This window comes from Mytilus californianus, unplaced genomic scaffold, assembly GCF_021869535.1.
Source record: "Mytilus californianus isolate M0D057914Y unplaced genomic scaffold, xbMytCali1.0.p SCAF_4, whole genome shotgun sequence".
In the NCBI taxonomy this organism is placed as follows: domain Eukaryota; kingdom Metazoa; phylum Mollusca; class Bivalvia; order Mytilida; family Mytilidae; genus Mytilus; species Mytilus californianus.
In genome coordinates this window covers 62,233,400-62,257,040 of record NW_026262690.1, presented here as the reverse complement: position 1 = coordinate 62,257,040, position 23,641 = coordinate 62,233,400, and the positions used below count along the sequence as shown (strand labels likewise).

Sequence of the window (23,641 nt, the reverse complement as noted above, 5' to 3'; positions counted from 1 at the left end):
TACTTTCAGAACCAGTTCTATATGGGGCGTCAAATGTCCGTTGACATAGTTTTTATAGTGATTAAGATTATGACACAATGTTGACTGCTGTACCCCAATTTTTTACATTTTTAACTATCATAGATATAAAAAGATGTGGTATGAGTGCCAATGAGACAACTCTCCATCCAAGTCACAATTTGTAACAGTAGGTCAAAGTACGGCCTTCAACACAGAGCCTTGGCTCACACCAAACAGCAAGCTATAAAGGGCCCCAAAAAATGACTAGTGTAAAACCATTCAAACAGGAAAACCAACGGTCTAATCTATATAAAAAACGAGAAACGAGAAACAATTATGAACCACATCAACAAACGACAACCACTGAACATCAGTTATTATGTTTGTTTTTGTTTTTTTTTCACATTTTTGTTGTCAATATGATGGAATTTAATGCAACTGTCATACAGGTGAGATGTTTACCTAGCTATAAAACCAGGTTTAATCCACCTTTTTGTACATAAGGAAATGCCTGTACCAAGTCAGGAATAGTACAGTTGTTTTTCATTCGTTTGGTGTGTTTGAGCTTTTGATTTTGCCATTTGTTAAGGGACTTTCCGTTTTGAATTTTCCTTGGATATTTTTGTTATTTTACTTCTAAACATGTTAAACGTGTAAACTTTAAATTTCGAGTGGAAGGCACAAGCACTTACCAAAATACAAATAGGGAAAATAGATACTCCAAAATACAATATACATTTGGATTTTGTCACCTGTTATGATGGATATAAAGTATGTGCCAGAAAGCTGATAACCCGGGGGTTGATCTTTTATAAGGAAGGCGAAAAATATAATAAGTTTTCAAAATCTTAGTGGTGACTTATAATCAGTTCAAATCCTACAACTGAAAATGAATAATCTTGACCAAGACAGGGTGAAAATTACTAATCTTGACCAAGACAGGGTGAAAATTACTAATCTTGACCAAGACGGGGTGAAAATGAATAATCTTGACCAAGACAGGGTGAAAATTAATATTCTGCAACAAAAATGCAAGATATAATACTGTGCAGAATTGAAAATGAATTACTTATAAATAAATTAGTAAAGCTGCAGAAAAAAAATAATGTTCCATCCACAAAAAAAAAAAATTTTTAAAATGGGTTTGTTTCATTACAGCGAACATACGGGTAATTTGTGTCACATATTATGTCACGAATTATTTATGAGTTTGCTACATTATATTATAACCGAATCAAAATGAAAGCGATGCACTAATACATACGAAAGTTTGTGTTTCATTTTAAAATAAAACAGAACCCTGTAGTGTTGACCTAAACAACACACGTCTATTCATGAATATTACCAATGACATTCATAGTTAGGGTCAGTAGTGAAATTCAAGTCGTGGCTATTATTTGATATTAATCTTTCTTTTTCTACTTCAACAAACGGTCCTGTACACTAACTTAATTTTCAGATTATCCAAACAATACAACAACGTTGCCCATACAATCTCTATGCATGTATTACTCTTTAAATTGCTACTACGCAGTGGCGCAAGGATATACTGGAAAATGGAGTTGTGGGCAAACCTCTGAAAGTTACGAGCTATACAAAAATTTTTATCGTCTAATAATCTAGTGTTTAGCCATTGTCCTCTATTATATTTATTCTTTTTTTACTATATATATATAATAAAATATTAATTTTCGCGAACCATTTAGGTCACAGAAATTCCAAAAAATGGCATCAGTAAGGAGAGTTGTACAAATGATGTGAATACACAGAACCCGGATCCAAATTATCTTTTACTAAAAGTATTCATCATTTTCTGTTTTGCATGTACTAACAACATTTCATTTTTCTACAATTTCGATTAAAATATTATAAAACCTGCAGTTCAATAGGTCACATGCCCCAAATAAACATTCCCCGATTGGTCGAACTACTGTGGCCTCGGTGTAAAGCAACGCAAGCCTCGATGTAAAGATCACGCTTCCAAAAATAGAGGTATGTCCCAACTTAACATTCCCCGATTGGTTGAATTGCTGCTCGATGTAAAGCAACGGAAGCCTTGATGCAATGAAGAAAAGGGGTTGACAGGATAAACGTAATCGTTATAAATTTTAACTTCATGGTTCTTATGCAAGCAAATTTAATAAACAATGATTTTATACAGTTGTGTTATTGTTTTCACCTTACATAGGGCTTTATTTCTGATCTTATTTCTGTGTACACAATTCTGAATCTACATATTTCACCTAGTATATCAATATTATAGGTAATCCGTTTGGACGATTCCATATACCATTATGTTTTAGGGTTTTTTAGCTTCAGTGTCGAGTTGGTGTATAGTATTGAGGGCTATCTGCGAGAAATAAATCCTTTTTTCTGATAGATTAACTAAATTCAAAACCAATATAAAAATAGTTAACACATATATTTTATTTAACTGAGTAAATTGATCGGAATGTGAATGATACATAAACCTAAAATTCGTTTTAGTCTATCCCAGTGATGACATTTGCGCGGGAAATTAGTCCATTGACATCGTAATATAATTTACTTTGGATTATAATTATCTTTAGATGTAATGTTACAGGATTTAATGTGAAATTATTTGTCTCTTCTTTTATATATAGTACAGGAGTTTGACGTCAGGTTTGTACACATGAAGTCTCTAATCTAAAAAAAAGCCAGTGACAGAACGATAAACAGATAAGCAACTGTCTAGGGCCAAGTAAGGGCGGAGCGTCTTTTTACCACAGAACACCACAGAATACCACAGAACACTCAAAATGTACCATAGAACTACACAAATTACAACAAAACTACTGAAATATGCCACTGAACAGTAAAATTACTTTATAAAACGCAAATCTAATCATTTCGAATTATATTATTTCTTTAATTCGGGTTACACCAATGACATGATGATTGACTGGATGAGATAAAAATGATCATAACTTTTTTGTTATTTGCCATATTTTGTTTACATTTGGAGACCTTTGAGACACTAAACTAATGCATTGTAATAATGAAAATCTAAAATAAACATTTAAAAAAATAGTTGTTAGCAACAAAAAAATTACTGTACCGTTTTCTCAATCGCTGATCAATATACGCTTTGAATATATTGAACTGATCGATAAAAAGTGTTAATAACTCTATTGTTTTACAATATTTTTTTCGTGAAATTAAGAAAGAGCTAATATTTCTCATATGTAACTATTTATTCTGTGAAATTAATAAACCTATAAGACAATAATTTTAATTTCCAACTAAAATGATGGTGATCATCGGTTCACATTTTAATCTTGAATTTTTATTATCATAAAAATTTTATTCTTAAATTAAATCAGAAACATATATACACATGTATATATGTCTCTGATTAAATAGAAAAAATATAAATTTTAATTGAAAAATAAATGTCAAATTATTGAGAAAATTAACAATAACACGAAAATAATGTCTGATGTATTATTATTTCGAAGTTTTGTGGTAAATTTTGGGTGTTCTGTGGTATTCTGTGGTAAAAAGACGCTCCCAAGTAAGGGAGGTGAAAAAGCCAGTATTACGCAGAACGATAAACAGTTACATAGACGGATCCAGGGGGTGGGGAAAATTTGGTTGATTTTATAGGGAAGCAGGGGCGGATCCAGCCATTTTATAAAAGGGGAGTTCCAAACTCGGGGGGGGGGGGGGGGTTCCAACCCTCGGAACTGTCCCCCCGGATCCGCCACTGGGGAAGCATGACGGGAGTGGGCAACCCTTAGGTCAGTCAGCAGCCACCCCCTTTTATGAAAAGTTGTGGATCTGCCACTGAGATTTATATAAGCAGGTTTTCTTTGTGTAGATACCTTAAAATATCACCAACTGTGACTGAGTACACAATTTGATTCATTTTAGCTCATTAGCTGGGCTCACTGGCTAACATTTTACAATATTCATGACTCGTGTAGAAAAGCCGATAATCTATACATGTGTGTGAGGAGTAGTGATCAAGCTTGCTTTCGTCTGTAAAAACTGTCTTAGGCCAAGTTAGGGAGGTGAAAAAGCCAGTAATAGAACGATAAACAGATTATCAGGTTTTCTTCATATAGATCCCTTAAAATATCCCCCACTGAGGACACAATTTGATTCATTTTAGCTCATTAGCTGCGCTCACTCGCCATAATAGGTCCATTGCGGCTTACTGGCTAATATGTGTAGAAAAGCTGATAACCTATACATACATGTACATGTATATGGTCAGATCATATGTTTTCGTACGTCTTATGAATTTGTACTATGCATGCCTTTTCAATGGAAATTGTGACGACAGTATGCATTCTTAATAGCACAAAAAACGATGAGAAGAGGATACATATGTCAACCAAAATTTTTCAGCAACGTCAAAATATGTGAGGACACCCTATTAAGCTTGCGTTCATGTTGCGTTAAAACTGTTTTAGGAAGGTAAAAAATACCAACAATATAACAATAAATAGATAATCGATATTGTTAAATATCAATGTGTTGAAAAGCCAATGATCTTCATATATACTTAAATATGTCAACCATAAAATAAAACTGATTTAATTTACACCACAACTGTTGAAAAAACCTTTATGTTTATATAACTCATCTCATTCTAGTCCATTCAACTGACAGAATCAGTGTACATTCCATGAACTCTTTAATAACAATAATCATCATGGACTATTCTTTATAGCAATATCTGTTAGCCATTTAGGGGTCTTTTGCATTCAAAGTTTAGTTTAAGTGGGTTTATTTTGCGAAAAAGAACTCAATTTCCAGATCAAAGTTAACATTTTCTATATATTTTGCTGTGTCAAAATGACCTAATGAATATAAAGGACAGTACCCATATAGACCCAAAAATGGTATATCACATTCTACACATGACATTTTAGCAGGAAAGACTGCCATTGGAGTATATATCTTTTAACCTGTGTATGTATAATTAAAATATGATAATAAAATTCATATCTTTTTCAGGACTTCTGATCGAACCATGTACATGTAGTATGGCATGTTTGTGAGATATGGTTTTGGTGGATAGGATGTTCATGAAGGACCTGTAGTACAAAGTATATCACTGGATTGAGCTCTTTGTCTAAGTGTATTATTAAAGTGCTTTGCTTTGAGCTCAGTTCATTGTTATGCAATTCATTCTTTGTGAAATAAAGATTTGACAGACAACTCTCATGTACAAGGATTTGTCAGGGTAGTATCCATTCTATGTACAATGTAAGTAATAAGGAGATGAAAGCATTTTATTATGATTTGAACCAAACATTTTTTGTCCTTTAACCAAATTTTAAAAAAAGAACAAATTTACCGGACAATGCTACACTCGCTACTAGCAATATGATGCTAGGTTGTTTTAATACATCTGTACTGCCTACTGATGACTCGGTCCTGAGTGTAAATGGTCATTCAGTATGTTAAAAAAAAAAAAAAAATTTATAAGGCCTATCTGGCCTAATTGATTTCTAAAACTATATTTCATTGTACATGTTCAACATTTTTCATTCATTTGTTTATTTCTTAATTTGTGTGAATTAACATTGTTACAGTAAATGTTAATTACTACACTTTCATACCACAACAAATACTGTATTGGTATCACTTATATTTGTATCCATAAAACAAAAAAAATTAAAAAGAGAATAATTTTGCAATACCTTTTTCATATTGAATACTATAATTTTTATACGACCGCAAAAAAATTTTGTGGTCGTATATTGGTATGACGTTGGCGTCGTCGTCGTCCGAAGACACATTGGTTTTCGCACTCTAACTTTAGTTTAAGTGAATGGATCTTTTTGAAATTTGACCATAAGGTTAAATACCACAAAAGGAAGGTTGGGATTGATTTTGGGGGTTATGGTACCAACAGTTAAGGAATTAGGGGCCAAAAAGGGGCCAAAAATAAGCATTTTCTAGTTTCCAGACAATAACTGTGGAACGGTGTATGGATCTCTCTGAAATTATACTACAAGTTTCCATACCACAAAGGGATGGTTAGGATTTGCTTTGGGGGGTTATGGCTCAAACCGTTTAGGAATTAGGGGCAAAAAAGGGGGAAAAACAAGGTTGTCCTGGTTAATGGACAAATACTTTAGTACAAAACATAATTTAAAGCAGTGTTAGGGAGATAAATCAAATACATCATTGTAATTATCTCCCTTACACTGCTTTTAAATTATGTATAAAGTAATGGTTAATGAACAATAAAGATAATTTAAAACAGTGTAAGGGAGGTAATCCAAATACAACGTTTTGGTTACTTCCCTTACACTGCTTTTAAATTATGTTTAAAGAAATACATATTTATAAAGGAAGACCAGTAAAAATATCTGCAAATGTTGCATCTTTTTTTTTACAAAAAAATCCATATGAAAGATTTGGCACTATATTTTTAATTCTATTATAAAATAGATTAAGTTAGCACTATGGTAAATTTAAATGGGTAATTATGGTTGCCAACTCCATTGGAAATTTGAATTGAGATTATGACCATATCTTGAGGGAAAGAATTTTTTTGGGGAAAAAAGGGGGGGGGGGGATAAAAAGAAATTGTGGGGGGTCAATTTTTTCTCATTTCAGATTTCAGAAATTAAAAAGAATTATTCTTAAAATATTATTTTTTTTTCAAATTTCAAATATTGAAAAATTTCAAGAAGTAATCTTTAATTGCACAGTATGGCGCATTAGATTTGTAAAATCTTTGATCACATTTATTTATTTGTTATGCCGAATCTAACAGTGTATTTAGATTTTTAATTTTGGGTCCAGTTTTCAAATTGGTCTACATTAAGGTCCAAAGGGTCCAAAATTAAACTTTGTTTGATTTTAGCAAAAATTGAATATATGAGGTTCTTTGATATGCTGAATCTAATCATGTATTTAGATTTTTGATTTTTGGCCCAGTTTTCAAGTTGGTCCAAATTGGGGTCCAAAATTAAACTTTGTTTGATTTCAACAAAAATTGAATATATGGGGTTCTTTGATATGCTGAATCTAACCATGTATTTAGATTTTTTATTTGTGGACCCCGTTATCAAATTGGTTCATATTGAGGTCAAAAGGGTCCAAAATTAAACTTTGTTTGATTTCATCTAAAATTGAATTATTGGGGTTCTTTGATATTCCAAATCTAACCGTGTATTTAGATTTTTAATTTTGGGTCCTGTTTTTTAAATTGGTCTACATTAAGGTCCAAAGGGTCCAAAATTAAACTTAGTTTGATTTTAACAAAAATTGAATTCTTGGGGTTCTTTGATATGCTGAATCTAAACATGTGTTTAGATTTTTGATTATGGGCCCAGTTTTCAAGTTGGTCCTAGATAGGGTCCAGTATTTAAACTTTGTTTGATTTCAACAAAAATTGAAAATATGGGGTTCTTTGATATGCTGAATCTAAACATGTTTTTAGATTTTTGATTATGGGCCCAGTTTTCAAGTTGGTCCAAATTGGGGTCCAAAATTAAACTTTGTTTGATTTCAACAAAAATTGAATATATGAGGTTCTTTGATATGCTGAATCTAACCATGTATTTAGATTTTTTATTTGTGGGCCCCGCTATCAAATTGGTTCATATTGAGGTCAAAAGGGTCTAAAATTAAACTTTGTTTGATTTCATCAAAAATTGAATTATTGGGGTTCTTTGATATGCCAAATCTAACCGTGTTTTTAGATTTCTAATTTGGGTCCCATTTTTTAAAATTGGTCTTCATTGAGGTCCAAAGGGTCCAAAATTAAACTTAGTTTGATTTTAACAAAAATTGAATTCTTGGGGTTCTTTGATATGCTAAATCTAAACATGTGTTTAGATTTTTGATTATGGGCCCAGTTTTCAAGTTGGTCCAAGATAGGGTCCAGTATTTAAACTTTGTTTGATTTCAACAAAAATTGAATATATGGGGTTCTTTGATATGCTGAATCTAAACATGTATTTAGATTTTTGATTATGGGCCCAGTTTTCAAGTTGGTCCAAATTGGGGTCCAAAATTAAACTTTGTTTGATTTCAACAAAAATTGAATCTATGAGGTTCTTTGATATGCTGAATCTAACCATGTATTTAGATTTTTTATTTGTGGGCCCTGCTATCAAATTGGTTCATATTGAGGTCAAAAGGGTCTAAAATTAAACTTTGTTTGATTTCATCAAAAATTGAATTATTGGGGTTCTTTGATATGCCAAATCTAACCGTGTTTTTAGATTTTTAATTTGGGTCCCATTTTTTAAAATTGGTCTTCATTGAGGTCCAAAGGGTCCAAAATTAAACTTAGTTTGATTTTAACAAAAATTGAATTCGTAGGGTTCTTTGATATGCTAAATCTAAACATGTGTTTAGATTTTTGATTATGGGCCCAGTTTTCAAGTTGGTCCAAGTTGGGGTCCAAAATTAAACTTTTTTTGATTTCAACAAAAATTGAATATATGGGGTTCTTTGATATGCTGAATCTAACCATGAATTTAGATTTTTTATTTGTGGGCCTCGCTATCAAATTGGTTCATATTGAGGTCAAAAGGGTCCAAAATTAAACTTTGTTTGATTTCATCAAAAATTGAATTATTGGGGTCCTTTATATTCCAAATCTAACTGTGTATTTAGATTTTTAATTTTAAGTCCCGTTTTTTAAATTGGTCTACATTAAGGTCCAAAGGGTCCAAAATTAAACTTAGTTTGATTTTAGCAAAAATTGAATTATTGGGGTTCTTTGATATGCTGAATCTAAACATGTGTTTAGATTTTTGATTATGGGCCCAGTTTTCAAGTTGGTCCAAGTTGGGGTCCAAAATTAAACTTTGTTTGATTTCAACAAAAATTGAAAATATGGGGTTCTTTGATATGCTGAATCTAACCATGTATTTTGATTTTGGACATTGGACCATAATAGGTAAATTAAAAAAATTCAAGTTCTTAGACCACATTCATTCTGTGTCAGAAACCTATGCTGTGTCAAATATTTAATAACAATTCAAATTCAGAGCTGTATCAAGCTTGAATGTTGTGTCCATACTTGCCCCAACTGTTCAGGGTTCGACCTCTGCGGTCGTATCAAGCTGCGCCCCAGGGAAGCATTTTATTTTGATATTTAGACATATTAAGTAGATTTTCATAATACCCACTTGACATGCTTGAAATTCTATCAGATTACTTTTGGAGCAGTTATGAGTCTTTGAAGCATGCTCACAAAGGTTTTTTTGTTGATATATCGTTTTCATATTGGTCAAAACTTTTTTTTGCTTAGGCCAGCTTTGGAAGAGATGTTATCAAAGAATTGATAAAAAACAACACAGAAGTTTACTTTCTAGCTCATCTAGCCCCAAGCATCATGTCAGGCATTTTCATTACTAAAAACCAATAAATGTCTTCTAATCTGAGAAACAATTTCGACATTTTAACAAAATATTTTACTAATGATACTGACAATCCACCACAAAGTAATATAAATAGAACCATACAAATAGTGAGCAAATACATATAAAAAAGATGTGGTATGATTGCCAATGAGACAATTCTCCACAACAGACCAAAATGACACAGAAATTAACAACTACGGTCACCGTACAGCCTTCAACAATGAGCACAGCCCATAACGCATAGTCATTTATGTTATTTATGTACACAAAATAAACGAAAAACAAATATTATGTAACACATAGACAAACGACAACCACTGAATTACAGCCTCCTGATATCATGTTCTCAGATATCATCTCCCATTTAAAAAAAAATCACATGAAAAAATGAACCTATTATGTGTTGCTCTCCTAACTACAAAATTTATCCAAAATCAAAGATGTGGAAAATATTCTATCATAATCATTTGGTCATTAATGCAATTAGTGTCTCTTCCATGCCCTCTTGAACATAAAATCTTAATATTAAATAAACAACACTCCTCATGCTCAGGTTGGTTGTCATCGTGCAACACAGTTAATAACACCATATAGGAAAAACATAGAACTCCTTTTGTCATATAAAACAGTGTCAAACATCCAAACATACTATCCACATTCATCTGTGTCCACACTTGTTTCCAATACAAAAAAAAAATCAAAAATGCCCTGTCACTCCTAGCTCAGCTGCTACGCCCCTTCTACTACGACAAAGTCCTATACGCATACTTAATTTTCAATTAATATGACAACAACAAAAAACAAATTAATCTTAACTTGATTACAGGTATTTTCGTACAATTACACAGTTATGCGAAGCATTTTATTTCAACGAAACATCTGCTTTAAATCACCTTTGAAATATACATACATATACAGTAATACATGTATTCTTAACTTTTGTCAGTATGCAGTACCGTTTTGGGGAGAGGACAGGGTAAAGGGAGACAGGGAGAAATCGGTGGGAGAGAAGACAAAGGGGAGGGAGAAAGGAGAGGAATGGTTCTAGGTTTGATATTACAAAATTAAGCCATGTTTCGAAATTTCTCTTTGATAATATGAAGAATATTGATTTTAGGTAAAACACTATGTCACAAAGAAATACTTATCATTACTCCTTAATAACACCATATAGGAAAAACATAGAACTCCTTTTGTCATATAAAACAGTGTCAAACATCCAAACATACTATCCACATTCATCTGTGTCCACACTTGTTTCCAATACAAAAAAAAAATCAAAAATGCCCTGTCACTCCTAGCTCAGCTGCTACGCCCCTTCTACTACGACAAAGTCCTATACGCATACTTAATTTTCAATTAATATGACAACAACAAAAAACAAATTAATCTTAACTTGATTACAGGTATTTTCGTACAATTACACAGTTATGCGAAGCATTTTATTTCAACGAAACATCTGCTTTAAATCACCTTTGAAATATACATACATATACAGTAATACATGTATTCTTAACTTTTGTCAGTATGCAGTACCGTTTTGGGGAGAGGACAGGGTAAAGGGAGACAGGGAGAAATCGGTGGGAGAGAAGACAAAGGGGAGGGAGAAAGGAGAGGAATGGTTCTAGGTTTGATATTACAAAATTAAGCCATGTTTCGAAATTTCTCTTTGATAATATGAAGAATATTGATTTTAGGTAAAACACTATGTCACAAAGAAATACTTATCATTACTCCTCTGTAATTCACATTATGTTTCATCATTATAAAATTACAAATATACAACTTTGATCCTAGAAACTATACATGTCAGCATTTCTTTTAACAGCACCGATTCTCACACGTTGTAGACCTCATTTTCCAAAATCTCGCAGTTTAATGTTATAGATTTATTAGAATTACGATCCTTGCACATAAGGAAGGTTGGTACTGATTTTGCGAATACTGGTCCCACCCTATTCTGTAAAAGGTCAAAACTGTTTGACCTTATACAGTACATTTATTTATTTTCATCACTGATTATTGTATTTTTCTTTAACGTAGCCGTTTTATAAGTCCAATCGTAATTTTTTAAAGAGTTTTGATTCAAATTACAAATTAGTGGTACCTAACAGAATTTAAGTTATGAATAGCTGAAAATCATATCGAACTCATGTTTTACGGCGAATATTAGAGGGATTGTTTTACCTTTGATTCCTGTTTTAATATTTAATGTTGAAAAACATGCGCATAAAGGTAATTTTATTACAGACTCTCCCAGATCATGCAGTTAATACCTGATACCAAACAATTGCGCAACTCAGAAACTGGTATACCTTGTATATCATATTGCTGATGTTGATAATCATTCTTCATTGGATTAAGTCGATTCCGTTATTTGCAAGATTCTTTATTTATTATTGTCTACTCTCATTTCTACTGATTCAATGCGATATTATTAAACATATTGAATGACAGAGTTCAAACAAATATAATTTTTTTGTCAGCATTCTTGTCATTCGAACTAAAATAGTTCTATTTTTTTTTTATCTAAATGTCTATCAAATCCTAAAAAATGGTTTTCCTTTCTTTCAACAAATATTCCTAATATCAAATATTTGTAGAATCATTGAAATAATATGTTGTTGAATTGAACTTGATAACAAAATGGTTTTTTTTTTATATAACAACACGACACGAATGGTCCCGCTCGCCAAAAAAAGCTTGAAGCCATTTTTAGGAGTAGAACTTTGAGAATGAAACCCCGTATAACTGTTATTATCACGAAATATCGGCAAATCAGTGAACCGGAACCATACATAAATTCAATCTGTAACTCACCATAGTAGACTCACATACTAAAACTCAGCTCAATATGTGAAGGCGTTTAGAAAAAAAGTCGGTATAACCGTTATTATCACAAAATTTTCAAAGTCCAAAGCCCGTAATGTCAGCAAAAATCAATGGAGCGAAACCAAATGTAAACTCGATCTGTAACTCATCAAGTAGACTGACATACTAAAAATCACCTAAATATGTGAAGGTGTTTAGGAAAAAAGTCCGTATAGCTGTTATTTTCACTGAATTTTTTAAGTCCAAAGCCCGTTGTTTCGGCAAAAAATCAGCGGAACGGAACAAAACGTATACTCGATCTGTAACTCACCATAAAAGACTCACATACAAAAATTCAGCTCAATATGTGTTTAGAAAAAAAGTCCATATAACTGCTATTTTCATGAAATTATCAAAGTCGAACGCCCGTAGTAATTTCAGCAAAAATGAATGGAGCGGAACCAAACGTAAACTCTATAACTATCTGGAAGAAAGTCCAGAAAGCTCAATATGTTTTATTCTTTACATAATGGGACTGCCCCTGATTTTCTCTGCGATTTAATGCCCCCACTTGTTGGTCAAATATCTATATATATAATTACGATTTGCGAAACAGTAATAATTATGTAGTACCAAGTTTTAGACTAGATATAACCAGAAAATCCTTTTTTTCCATCTACTACTATTGAATGGAATAACCTAAACCCCGACATACGTACTTCCAAAAAATATAAATATTTTTAAACGAAAGATGAAGTCTAAATTGATACAGCCACCCTCCTATTTCAGTTGTGGTGATAGAAATCTTAATATCATTCATCCACGTTTGAGAAATATGTGCAGTTCTTTAAATTCAGATTTACATAATGTTAATATCAACCCAGTCCCGCATGCAGCTGTGGCCACCCTGTTGAGGATAGTATTCACTATTTTTTTTAGTGCCCTTTTCACAACGAAGCAAGAGAAATATTGTTTTCAAAATTAGAAAGGTATGCTATATCCATTGAGCTTCTATTGGCTGGTGACGGTGACCTTTCTTTTCAGCAAAACAAAGAAATTTTTGAGTCTGTACAATCATATATCAGAATAACACAAAGATTTAAAACAATCAATTAACATTCTGAATTCCTACTTTCCAACTCTTCACTCCAGTCCAGTTTTATATATTATTCCATATTATATTGTATTTTTTGTATTTTTTTTGTTTTTTGTTTTTTGTTTTTGTATACAGTTTGTATTTATGTACATGCATTCCTACTATGTTTTTCGTCATTATTTAATGTACTTGGTGTTTATATTTATATAGGGAGAAGACGTCACTAATGTTGTTATACTTGTGTCCAATCCCTTTTGCTACTTTTGCAAATAAAATATGTTTAAACTATCTGTAACTCATTATAGTAGACCCATGCGTACTAAAAATCATCTCGGTGTTTTTGATATTGTACTTTTTTCTCAATATGTGAAGGCGTTTAGAAAAAAAGTCCGTTTAACTGCTATTTTCATGAAATTATCAAAGTCAAAAGCCTGTAATTTCGACAAAAACCAGCGGAACGGGACCAAACGTTAACTCGATCTGTAAATCATCATAGTAGACTCACATACTAAAAATCAGCTCAATATGGGAAGGCGTTTAGAAAAAAAGTCCGTGTAACTGTTATTTTCACAAAATTGTCTAATTCCAAGCTCGTTGTTTCGGAAAAAATCAGTGGAGCGGAACCAAACGTAAACTCTCGTGAAGAAGGCGTTTAGATAAAAAGTTGTTTTTCATGAAATTATCGAAGCCCAAAGACTGTAATTTCGACAAAAATCAGCAGAGCGGAACCAAACGTAAACTCGATCTGTAACTCATCATAGTAGACTCACATACAAAAAATCAGCTCAATGTGTGAAGGCGTTTAGAATAAAAATTCGTATAACTGTTCGTTGCGGAATGGCGGAATGTCGCATAAGGGTAAAACTATATGGCCCTGACAACTCTGTTGCGGGCCATGAAAAATACAAACAGATAACTGCTTCACAGATGCATTTTCGACAATAAGCAAAATACTTAACACAGATTTTCTACAGTTAGAAAACGATGGATTATTACTTGTAAAGCAGCACACTAATAATTATACTGCACACAATAAAAACAGACAAAGTTGTGAAATCAATTATTGATATCGGTATTGCTTTCAAAATGTTTTTGTTTTGCAATTCGCTCAAAGGCTCATTTAAAATAGTACTGTGCACAATGTGTCTTATGTAGCTGCATTCGCACGAACCAGAGGCAACTGACATAAAAAAGGAATTGAGTTAACTATGTAGTTGAATATCCATCTTTTCTACCTTTGAATCATTAGAATCATACGCATTTTTTGTCAGCGTAAGTCAGCGATAAATATTTCTTTTATCGTGTATGATAATGGTGGAATTGTATTCCAAACTGTCTGCAATACTTTTGCTACATGATTTTAAAGCCAACTTGCAAAATATACCGGATTCAAACCTACTGATACAAAGTAAGATAGCATCTCCACTCTTTTAGGTTCCCTTTTATGTTCTTTTCTGACAGATTGACTGTCATTAAATTTTGCAATGCATTTTACCAATTTTTAGGACTAAGATTTTAAAAGACTATAATAAACTTCTACCAATACTCAATTACTCACTGTTAATTTAAGATGTAAAAATGTAACTCCGTTGTAAAACAAATATTGTATAAATCTAGACAAAACTTACTGGTTAGATCCAGCAGACTGCCACCTTATGACTGTATACCTAAAAGTGACTATATACGCCCACTTTACCTTCAGCAAACAATTTTTAAAATGACAATATACTGATCTAGATCCAAAACCAGTTTTCAAAACAAACTTTGATTTATTTGCTAATTGTATTTCAGTTTCGATTTAAATGCAAGGGTTATTTATTTGGTAATGTTATAAGGTAGATTCATGGTATACCGCCGTCTTGGGTTGTACAATCTCAGTACAAAAATGGTCTAGTTATTTACCCAAATCTGCAAATTTGGAGACAGATTTGCAATTTAATGGTTAGATTGTTTATTTATATAAAGAAAACTTGGTGATTTATTGTATTATTCAATATATTTAAACAAATATCAAATTTTGTGTTTTTAGAATCATTTTTTTCAAATAAGCCATTTAAGGGGAGATAACACTTTTAGTAAAAAATATATACTGGAGTGATAGGGAAATTTTCAATTTTTACTTTTAGCAAGAAAACAAGTTCGGTGACACCATTTTTTCTGTTTATTTTCTTAAAACATTTTATAAAACCTATCTTCTTGCAATTTATTTCAAAATTCTATTTTTTTATGCACACAAATGTGTTTTTTCATGAACAATCTAACCAAATTTAGGCAATTTTCAACGACTCATAGCTTGGAAAATAGCACGGTGACCCATACTTTTTATCATATTTTTGAAAAAAGCATAGTAAAATCTTCCTTTTGGCAAAGTATAAGAAAATTCTATCTCAAAAAGTATATACTTATGATCTACCTTAAATGCTCCTTTGCAATGTTCTACGTAATGCTAGTTCTGATCTTACTAATAGTGTAATTGCAATATTGTTGAAAGAAAAATTTCTATTTGAATAGAATCAAAATGAGAGAAGGAAAAATCTTCTTAAAATTGTCTGAGTATCCGTGTAATGCTATATAACCTCAATTGACGTTTAAGAGACGTGATCTTTTCACTTTGAAACCGAACCTCTAAGTAAAGACGTGTGCATAAACTAGACAGATAATTGTTCTAACAGTTGTAAGGTCTTTTTCGTGACCTTTGACCTTGGTCCCAACTTGCTAATGGTCAGGTAATATCAGAACACTATGAAATATATTTAACAACATCAAAACTGAAAATTACTATGAAACTAAACCAATAAGAAATGAGATGAGGTCAGATATGCTAGCTTGAATGAGCATTTCCTTGTTTCAAGATATCGACTATATTGTTCATGCTTAGTCCGTAAACCATGTCACGTCCAAAACAGAGTAAATAACCAAGTCTGTCGTTGGCACGGTAAATCAAGTCGTTATAATGACAATAAAACTTGAAATAGTCCGAATTTTCGGCCAAAACTCTGTATCGACTAGACCCTTGATTTTAGAACCGGTGTAAAAATGTACAAACCAGAAAATATTCAAAATCAAAGTGGGTTTTCCGTTAATAAATCGCAATAACAGCTTAAAGTTTTGAGCAAATCGATATATGCAAACTCGTGTTAGTGTGTTATATGTGAAAAAATATCATTAATATAGTTCCGTAACCGTGAACAACAAACAAACAAAAAATCAAAATCGAAAGGGAGCTTTCTTCCATCAATCTTAATATTGTGGTGTTAAAAGTAAAATAACAAAAATACCGAACTCCAAGGAAAATTTAAAACGGAATGTTCCTTATCAAATGGCAAAATCAAAAGCTCAAACGCATCAGACGAATGGAAAACAACTGTCGTATACCTGATTTGGTACAGGCATTTCTTTACGTAGAAAATGGTGTATTAAACCTGGTTTTACAATTAGCTAAATCTCTCTCTCTTGTATGACAGTCGCATAAAATTCCATTATATTGACAACAGTGTGTGAACAAACCAAACAGAAAACAGACATAAAAGGTAAAAATGTCAAAAATTGGGGTACAGCCGTCAACATTGTGGTATAATCTTAATCACTTTAAAAACAAATAACTATGTCAACAAAGAAAAACAATAAAATATCATGAGATTTGGTATAAGCAAGTTTGAGTAATTGTACGCCATGTTGACATACGGATGGACGGACGGACGGACGCACAAACGGACGAATGGACGTGAGGACAGACCGACTACGGTATACAATCCTCATTGACGGGCGTATAAAGCAGAGTTTGTCCTGCACCTTGTTGGTATGCAGTCCAGGCACACTGACCTTAATTTTACACATATATTGATTAAGTTAACTGTATCGAAACCCTTATAAAGTATGGCCACCGTGATTATGATTGCCTGAAATTGAAGAGATCGTTTGCTGAAATCACTTGGCATATCAAAGAGGGACGAAAGATACCAGAGGGACAGTCAAACTCATAGATCGGAAACAAACTGACAAAGCCATGGCCAAGATAAAAAGACAAATAGACAAATAATAGTACAGATGACACAATTTAGATCATTCTAAGAATGACAACAGATAGTGTAAGACCAATTAAAAATTAAGTTGGAAGTTCAAATTCACGATGGATGTCCACCGCCATTGATTTATTGATTGGTTGTTGTGATTAACACCACTATCAACGCTATTGGCTATATCGTGGCGGACAGTTTTTATTGGTGCTGAAAGCCGGAGCGCCCGTAGAGAACCACTGACCTTCGGTAGGAAAACTGACAATCCCAGCCAATATAAATTGGAGCGATCACACCTGCAGGTGGCGGTTTCGAACTCGCAACTGCAGTGTTGACAGGATATTGCTACAGAAGCTGAACTACTTAGACCACTCGGCCACGTAGCCTCTTCTTAGAACAATTCAAACAAAATCAGCAGTAATAGGATTTATTCCAGTATAGAATAAATTCAATTATCTTAGGAAACTGATATTCCTGTCGTAGGAGTTATCCCGCTTTATCCATGATAACATATGTTCACTCCTTTTTATATATTCTAGCAACAGTAGATATACTTCACAGAAAATTCAAGGTCACGCTGCCTTTTCAACTTGAATGTCGGAAGAAACGGCAGCACACGTTTTGGATCAAGCAAGTATTGCACATAGGTTATAGGAATTATCTTTATTGGATATTTTGGTTATTATTAGAGTGAAGATATAGCAATATTAGGTATACATATTGAAAAGTTTTTGAAAATGAGAAATATTCTCCAACAACCTTCGCAAGCATGTTAAAGCATTTATCTGCCTAGTGGTCGACACGTTCTTGAATAATGATTCCGAAATATTCTTTTAAAATTGAGACTACCAATAAAAGGAAGGGAATAATCCAAAAATTTTTATTTTACAAATAAAGCCGTTGAAATTTTACACCACCACGTGGTCCATGCCAGGATTGCTTTGTCTGTACGCTCACAAGGATTCCATGTGATTTATGGCATTTTACCATATTCTCTGTTTTCATTAATACGCAACATTTTTTTAACTGTTTGTTTGAGATGCTATATGTTGAACTTAATACTAATTTTTGGTAATTTCGCTTAGTAGCTATTTCAATTAAATCTAGAGCTTTAGTTTTACAGATACTGATAGATATGGGTAGGACTTTGGGATGTCGTATGATAAATCGGGGAGTGCATATGCTAGTAGTCGCAAACGTACAAAAGTCGACACAGCCGAAGACAGCTACCTAGGCAACACAAGAAAGACATAGGAGGCCAAGATGGAAAACTGACTCTCCAAAAGAAGATGAAACGGTGATCTGGCAGAGAGTTAAGTCGAAACACGAACTTCAGAAGGACCAACTAAGAAGACATTAGTTCAGTAGCAGAACAGCTTGTTCCGGAACTTCGACAGGAGATTATACAAGCTGTTGATTTGTCGAAGGGTTCAGGATCATCATATCATATGCAAGAACAAGAACAAGTCTCATGTACAATCTTGCATTTTCTTCATTTGCTTCAATTGCTACTGGACTAGGGGTTACACCGATTACAAGCATTACTGACGATCTTAGTTTCACCGTTTCACAACAGAGTAAAGGCAAGATAGTCAACGGGGAATACGTTAATTTGTGTTCATTACTTGAAAGATCAAGTACTGATAATCTTTATACTTTGTCAGTTGTTGATTCAAATGGTCTATTGATACTGAAAGTAAAATCTGTAAAAACTATAGTTGACATTAATATGTGGATTGATGCATATCTTATATACACAAGCATTTATTCTTCTGCTCACCACGGATTATACTCAAGGTTTTTCAAAATATATGTGTACTGTAGAATTGGGGACAAGTAGATGCCATGGTATTGGCTGGAGAGATTATGCCCAACAGTTTAGACTAAAAAGAGCTCAATCTCATACCAGTTCATGGGACATCGTTGATCAAGAACTGATGCAACACTCTTCACCACCAAATATTAACCAATTTTATACAAAACAGAGTTCAATTCTGAACATGAAAAAAGCTATGAATACAATAACAAAAGGAAATGCATACACCCATATTGTCGGTACCCACAAACTGCATAGATTGTAGCGGACAACAACCGACAATAAGTTGTCGTGTTGCCTCGTCAAACTGGGATACCAGCTTTCAAAAGATTTTTCGTGGCTTTGCAAAAACAGGCTTTAGAGTTGACAGAAACACCAATAGAACAGATGACAATAGACAGATGCAAAACAAACGAGTTACGGAAACTGACAAAAACGCCTATTTAGGTCGACAAATTGAAAAGACTTTTACATTTTTTTCCAAATAGATACGATACAACAAATTTAGATTTCTGCATATATGTAACACTCCCAAACGTGTCCATCCCCCCAAACGTGTCCGATTCCCCCAAACGTGTCCATTCTCCCCAAACGTGTCCGTTATATTCAATATTGCCCAAACGTGTCCGATAATTGTTATTCGCCAAAACGTGTCCACTATTAAAGGCCAGAACGTCTCACGTCTTTTAGCGCTAATACATGTATGTTCCTAATGAAATCAATAACGTGAACGGCAATTTTATGATGGGGGAGACAGTTGATGCAGTGGTCATTTATTAGCATTAGTTTGTATAATTGCAAATTTAATCTGTAACATATGAATTAACTTTTGACTGAAATTGCTTATTGTCCAGTTGCAAGATTCATGCTCAATAAGATCGAACATACATATTCTAGTACAGTTGAATTAATCGTTTACTGTGTAAATTATTTTGTACTAATAAACTCCGATGATGCCTTTTATATTAATCCGAATATTGCACGGCGGGCTTTCACCAGAATTGACTTCCCTTTTTTCAACAGTTCTGATATTTTAAAAGCTTTTCAAATTATAAACTGGTTATCAGGTTTTTAGCTCACCTGGCCCAAAGGGCCAAGTGAGTTTTCTCATCACTTGGCGTCCGTCGTCCGTCGTCCGGCGTCGTCCGTCGTCGGCGTTAACTTTTTACATTTTGAACTTCTTCTAGAGAACCACTGAATGGAATGAAACCAAACATGGCATGCATGTTCCTTATGAGGTGCTGACCAAGTGTTGTTACTTTGTAGCCGATCCATCATCCAAGATGGCCGTCAGCGGGGGACTTAGTTTAACATAGGACCCTATGGGAAATGCATACAAATGACTTCTTTTAGAGAACCACTGTATGGAATGAAACCAAACATGGCATGAATGTTCCTTATGAGGTGCTGACCATGTGTTGTTACTTTGTAGCCGATCCATCATCCAAGATGGCCGCCATCGGGGAACTTAGTTTAACATAGGACCCTATGGGAAATACATACAAATGTCTTCTTTTAGAGAACCACTGAATGGAATGAAACCAAACATGGCATGAATGTTCCTTATGAGGTGCTGACCAAGTGTTGTTACTTTGTAGCCGATCCATCATCCAAGATGGCCGCCAGCGGGGGACTTCGTTTAATATAGGACCCTATGGACAATACATACAAATGTCTTCTTTTAGAGAACCACTAAATGGAATGAAATAAAACATGGCATGAATGTTCCTTATGAGATGCTGACCAAGTGTTGTTACTTTGCAGTCGGTCCATCATCCAAGATGGCCGCCAGCGGGGGACTTAGTTTAACATAGGACCCTATGGGAAATACATACAAATGTCTTCTTTTAGAGAACCACTGAATGGAATGAAACCAAACATGGCATGAATGTTCCTTATGAGGTGCTGACCAAGTGTTGTTACTTTGTAGCTGATTCATCATCCAAGATGGCCGCCAGCGGGGGACTTCGTTTAATATAGGACCCTATGGACAATACATACAAATGTCTTCTTTTAGAGAACCACTAAATGGAATGAAATAAAACATGGCATGAATGATCCTTATGAGGTTCTGACCAAGTGTTGTTACTTTGTAGCCGATCCATCATCCAAGATGGCCGCCAGCGGGGGACTTAGTTTAACATAGGACCCTATGGGAAATACATACAAATGTCTTCTTTTAGAGAACCACTGAATGGAATGAAACCAAACATGGCATGAATGTTCCTTATGAGATGCTGACCAAGTGTTGTTACTTTGTAGCCGATCCATCATCCAAGATGGCCTCCAGCGGGGGACTTAGTTAAACATAGGACCGTATGGGAAATACATAAAAATGACTTCTTTTAGAGAACGAATAAATGGAATGGAACCAAACATTGCATGAATGTTCCTTATGAGATGTTGACCAAGTGTTGTTACTTTGCAGTCGGTCCATCATCCAAGATGGCCGCCAGCAGGGGACTTAGTTTAACATAGGACCCTATAGGAAATACATACAAATGTCTTCTTTTAGAGAACCACTGAATGGAATGAAACAAAACATGGCATGAACGTTCCTTATAAGGTGCTGACCAAGTGTTGTAACTTTGCAGTCGGTCCATCATCCAGGATGGCCGACAGCGGGGGACTTAGTTTAACATTGGACCCTATGGGAAATACATACAAATGTCTTCTCTTAGAGAACCAGTGAATGGAATGAAACCAAACATGGCATGCATGTTCCTTATAAGGTGCTGACCAAGTGTTGTTACTTTGCAGCCGATCCATCATCCAAGATGGCTGCCAGTGGGGGACTTAGTTTAACATAGGACCCTACGGGAAATACATACAAAATGTCTTCTTTTAGAGAACCTCAGAATGGAATGGAACCAAACATGGCATGAATGTTCCTTATGAGGTGTTGACCAAGTGTTGTTTCTTTGCATCCGATCCATCATCCAAGATGGCCGCCAGCGGGGGACTTAGTTTAACATAGGACCCTATGGGAAATACATACAAATGTATTCTTTTAGAGAACCACTGAATGGAATGAAATAAAACATAGCATGAATGATCCTTATGAGGTTCTGACCAAGTGTTGTTACTTTGTAGCCGATCCATCATCCAAGATGGCCGCCAGCGGGGGACTTAGTTTAACATAGGACCCTATGGGAAATACATACAAATGTCTTCTTTTAGAGAACCACTGAATGGAATGAAACCAAACATGGCATGAATGTTCCTTATGAGATGCTGACCAAGTGTTGTTACTTTGTAGCCGATCCATCATCCAAGATGGCCTCCAGCGGGGGACTTAGTTAAACATAGGACCGTATGGGAAATACATAAAAATGACTTCTTTTAGAGAACGAATAAATGTAATGGAACCAAACATTGCATGAATGTTCCTTATGAGATGTTGACCAAGTGTTGTTACTTTGCAGTCGGTCAATCATCCAAGATGGCCGCCAGGGGGGGACTTAGTTTAACATAGGACCCTATAGGAAATACATACAAATGTCTTCTTTTAGAGAACCACTGAATGGAATGAAACAAAACATGGCATGAATGTTCCTTATAAGGTGCTGACCAAGTGTTGTAACTTTGCAGTCGGTCCATCATCCAGGATGGCCGACAGCGGGGGACTTAGTTTAACATTGGACCCTATGGGAAATACATACAAATGTCTTCTCTTAGAGAACCAGTGAATGGAATGAAACCAAACATGGCATGCATGTTCCTTATAAGGTGCTGACCAAGTGTTGTTACTTTGCAGCCAATCCATCATCCAAGATGGCTGCCAGTGGGTGACTTAGTTTAACATAGGACCCTACGGGAAATACATACAAAATGTCTTCTTTTAGAGAACCTCAGAATGGAATGGAACCAAACATGGCATGAATGTTCCTTATGAGGTATTGACCAAGTGTTGTTTCTTTGCAGCCGATCCATCATCCAAGATGGCCGCCAGCGGGGGACTTAGTTTAACATAGGACCCTATGGGAAATACATACAAATGTATTCTTTTAGAGAACCACTGAATGAAATGAAACCAAACATGGCATGAATGTTCCTAATGAGGTGCTGACCAAGTGTTGTTACTTTGCAGTCAGTCCATCATCCAAGATGGCCGACAGCGGGGGACTTAGTTTAACATAGGACCCTATGGGAAATACATACAATTGTCTTCTTTTAGAGAACCAGTGAATGGAATGGAACCAAACATGTCATGAATGTTCCTTATGAGGTGCTGACCAAGTGTTGTTACTTTGCAGTCGATCCATCATCCAAGATGGCCGCTAGGGGGGTGGGGGGTGGGGGGGGGGGGTGCTTCGTTTAACATAGGACCCTATGGGAAATACATACAAATGTCTTCTTTTAGAGTACCACTGAATGGAATGAAACCAAACATGGCATGAATGTTCCTTATGAAGTGCTGACCAAGTGTGGCTACTTTGTTGCCGATTTACTGTTCAAGATGGCCACCAGGATATTTTATTAAATAACGGGACCAATATTAATCCAAATTTGGCCTCAATCATTATTTGGGTATCTG

General features: G+C 34.4%; 1 protein-coding gene across 1 annotated transcript in view; it reads right to left on the bottom strand.

The window, feature by feature from the left end:
• LOC127698596 (hemicentin-1-like) overlaps positions 1-14,992 on the bottom strand; it is a 213,465-nt gene extending 198,473 nt beyond the window's left edge. The window contains exon 1 of the mRNA XM_052202108.1: positions 14,901-14,992. The gene's annotated coding sequence lies outside the window, so the exon portion shown is untranslated. The remainder of the gene's footprint in view (positions 1-14,900) is intronic.
• Between the last annotated feature and the right edge of the window lie 8,649 nt (positions 14,993-23,641).